Consider the following 4423-nt stretch of genomic DNA (forward strand, 5'->3'; position numbering starts at 1 on the left):
GAAAATACTGAGTCAAATCCAATATGGTTTTCAAATTTAAAAACTATTAAAAAATTCATTTACTTCAAGAAGAAGAGTGGCAAGCATTTGGGGAAACATTTATATATCACCGAATATGTGCTTTTCATGACTTAATAATGAGAAACATATAATCTGGAATTTAGAAGCCTTGATTTGGGCTGCCTACCCTACTTAAATCTTACCCAAGAGAAGTTGAATCACTATCCATCTTGAAATTTCAGCAGTTACGCTTATTGCAAGCACGTTTTGGGTTCTGATATCTAATTTCACTACTAGATGCTTGATGATTCAAGTTAAGTTCAATGTCATTAATTTTTCCACTATTTTTTATCAGTACATGTCTCCAATACATAATGGTCACTTTCCTCATGGGGAGTTGGTGCATGACAGGACACATCTTAATTCCTTTTTAAATCTCTTCCCCTACCCCACTTCATCTCTTAATTGCCTTCCCATATGAGGAAGATTTACCCCTTCATTTCTTATTATCTATCATCTATTTGGTCTTTATTTATATTTTGGATTTTTCAAAGAGAAACCACATGATATTTAAGCTTGTGTGTCTGGTTTATTTCATTGGAATTACAGTCTCCAGGTTTATCAATTTTCCTTCAAATAATTCAATTTTGTCCTGATTTTTGAGTGCCTCTGCTGGATCTTTCACTGTAAGCTTATTCAATACTTCTCAGGATAAAAACCATGGGAAGTGTGCAAGTTACCTGTACAAAGTAATGCATAAGTGATGACAAAAATAAATTAAATTTTTAAAAGTTCTTGTGAGTTCTTTGCATTATTTAAAATTAAATGAAAAATCAGGTTATTGGCTGGGGATTTAGCTCAGTGATTCCACCACCTGCCTTTCTTGCAAGCACAAGGTCCCAAGTTCGATCCCCAAAGCCAAAAAAAAAAAAAAGGTTATGAACATTTGACAAAAAAAAAAAGTCTACAGTGCTGCAATGTTGTAAGGGTGAGTGAGCATTTCAGTTCTGTGTGTCTTCCTCTATCCTGTTACCTCTCATAGGCTAAAAATGCACCTCCTTTTCTCTATGTTTAGTATTTATGACATAATGAATACTGAAACAATGTAGGCAGAATGAATAATCCCATCAATTGCGAAGTTTAGCTAGACATCCTTCTACATACTATGAAGAAAAAAGCATTTCTTAACACTGAAACTATACTTAAAATATTTTTTTTGAATTTTACATTATAGTGTGCTCTCATTAAGTTTGTTTCTGTCATAAAACAAATTGCTCTTTATAAATTGCCTTTGTACTGGACTCCTATTATATATGATCTTTTTGGAAAATGGAACACAATCTTCCTCTTCTGTCTTTAATACACATTAAAATCCTATTATCAATCTTGCTTTTAAAATGTTTTAGCATATACCACACTTAACACATGATACAGACAATATATTTCTGTTAAACAAAAAAAATGAATAAATACAATAACTGACTAAGGCCACTTATGTGATGCTTCCTCTGGGTTATTTGAAAATAAAAGGAAACAAAACTGTTAAATTGTGACACAATGTGTTGCCAAAATAAGAGAAAAGCAAATGTCTTCTATCCTTTTTGTAGCACAGAGTAGTTTTTGAACTTATTAGGCTCCCAGGAAATTATTTAACAAGCATTGCCAATTAAAGAAATCATTATTTTCAAATGATTTGCATAAAGGGACTGTGGAGAGCAGAGCTTCTTCTTAGTATTTAAGTTAGTCGTATTCAAATTGTTAAAAACCAGATTCTGCTGTTTTACATTTATTACTAACCAAAACTGACAGAAAGGTACAAAATGTAAAATTTCATTTTAAAAGCTGGTATTTACCTCAAATAAATGAATTATTTTCTAAATGTATCCAATGACTTTAGCTATGCAGAAAATCTATTTTTCTGAAAATACTGAAGGCATCTTTGGGAGAAAGCTGAGGTTCTAAGAAATGTTTCTAATTAGGCCTTTGCCATAAATGTGAGGGCATAGCACAGTGAATCCCATACGCTTGCAAGAGTGTGTCTTTGTCCCCCGGTCAGCACCAATGTCCTGACAGGCTCCCCGGGTCATTGCTGTCAAGAGATTGCTCACCCTGGAAAACCACAAAACCCTGACTTCTTCTTGAATTTTAGATGCCTCCTGGTAAAGGTCTTCCTCACAAAATTTTATGCTCCTTTGTCTCTTGATAGCTTCCAAGGCTGCTTCCCAAAGATGCCTGTGAACTATTATGTTTCTTTAAGGAAAAACAAATGATTAAGTTGTCACAAAGATTTTCTCTACACACACACACACACACACACACACACACACACACACACGCCCACACACTAATTAGAGGTCATATCCCAGATACACAGACGGGGTCCTCTTAGCTCATTTTTATTGATAAAAGTAAACATTATTTTCTTATTCGCATTTATGAGACCTCAGAAAGTTATAAATGTTACTGAAACTAAGTTTAGATGATAAGAATGTCAACAAGTTCATTTGGCACTCAATGTTTAGACATATTGTATAGATACTAAAATTTAATTGTGAACGTGCTACAATTTTTGTTTGCTAAAAATCACAAATTTTTTTAAATTGTTACCTGTTAAATATAGAATATTCAGACTTTTAGGAGTTAACAGCCCTAGGGCAGGTTCATTCGGTATTATACTCACACATCTTAGCTTTTTTCCCCCAAAATCAATATCTGCAAATAATAAATGAGATCCCAGAGGGTTGAGTTAAATCCCAACTACCAGAGAGCAACTCTGCAATTGGTCATTGACTCAATAATGCAGGTGAGTGCCACGCAATAGGACATCTTTAGCACACTGTAATAGAAAATTAATAGCCTTCGAATCAGCACCAGGGGTACCCTGAGGATTACATAATAGCTTGAGTTAGAACAACCACCCAACTCCAAGAAAGAGAAAATGTCATAAAACCCAAGGTAGATGCCAAAGCTCCAACATCACGCTTAATTTGTTCCATGCACACTGAATTTTACTCAGACAACAAAAGGCTCATGATCTAAAAGCATCGTGTTGACAACCATGTGCTAATAATGCCCAGGGCAGACGTGTTCATGGCTTTTCTGGGAAGTTTATATATCATAGTTCAATGATTTACACAGATGAATCCAAAATCTGTGCATAGTAAATATTTGTCCTTAAAATATTCCTAAAAGGATAAACATCCTACACGAGTGCTCACGCTATATTAAAGCTTACTGAGGTAACAAAGTTGGTCCATCAGAAGAGTAAGCTTTATTTATTCTGTTATCTGATTCTTCTTTCATCCATACAGTCCAGACTTACAGCCTGACTGTGAATTCTTAAACAAAATGCAAGAAGGAGAACATAAAAATGAATAAAATAACTTATTTGTGCATTCATTAGCTCACAGAGCTGGGAACCAGATCTCCCAATGACGAATAAGTCAAGAACCTGAATCCTTCGTATCTCAAAGCAAGCTCAGAGAACTTGTAAACTGCCTAACAAAATATATTGTAAGGAGACAACAGTGTGTGGTACAGTATCAATTATTCATTTATCCATTTTTCAATCCCAGGCAAATCTGAAGTTCCCCAAAATAAAACTTGAATGTTTTTTATTCCTACATCAACCAGGCAGAGAGACAGCAACATATTTCTAAGCTTTACCATCAAGTTAGCCTCTTTCTTTACATCACTCGATGTTTAAAAAAAAATCAGATCTGTTTACATGTTCACAGAAACATCTCTTTCCATATCAAAGAAAAACCACAAACAGGTTAGGTTGTCAAATCAGTGTTATTATCATCTCCTAATATTTCTTGGGTAGTGAAATATGGGGTTTCAGTGCATATTTATAAGTGCTGGATGTCAAATCCAAATTACGATACTTTTATTTTTCACACTCCAAGATTAACAATTACCCTCAAGTGAAAAATAAAAATTAAACAAAAAAATCCCATAGCACGTATTCTTGAAGAGGCATGAACACTAAAGAATGGCAGAGACTTACCCACAGGTGCAAGCAACCACTCATTCACCAGCGCTGAGAGCATGTGCAATTTTCCCGAAGGTTACTTTGTCTTTTACTTTCCAAAGGTGCTCCACCACCTAACGGAGCACTACCTGCAAGGATATGAACTAACAAACAGAATCGTCCTTCCTGGCTTTTTCCTTCTGGTTCTTTCTCTGAGTGGCTTGTGCCACGCACACAAAATGGCACCTTTCTCTCAACGCAGAAGCAGGCTTTATATACCCAACCCTGCATGGGAGCGTGCCACACATCACTGGTTCCTTATCATGCGCTTGTTAGCCTGTCCAATCTATGGCAATCACTTCCGTCCCAGGGGTTGAAAGACACAAGATGCAGGGAAAGGGGAAAGCAAAAGCTGAAGAAAGATCAATACTGCACTGTGAAACAAGAAGT

The sequence above is a fragment of the Fukomys damarensis genome, unplaced genomic scaffold, assembly GCF_012274545.1.
Source record: "Fukomys damarensis isolate Sample0158 unplaced genomic scaffold, DMR_v1.0_HiC HiC_scaffold_3, whole genome shotgun sequence".
In the NCBI taxonomy this organism is placed as follows: Eukaryota; Metazoa; Chordata; class Mammalia; order Rodentia; family Bathyergidae; genus Fukomys; species Fukomys damarensis.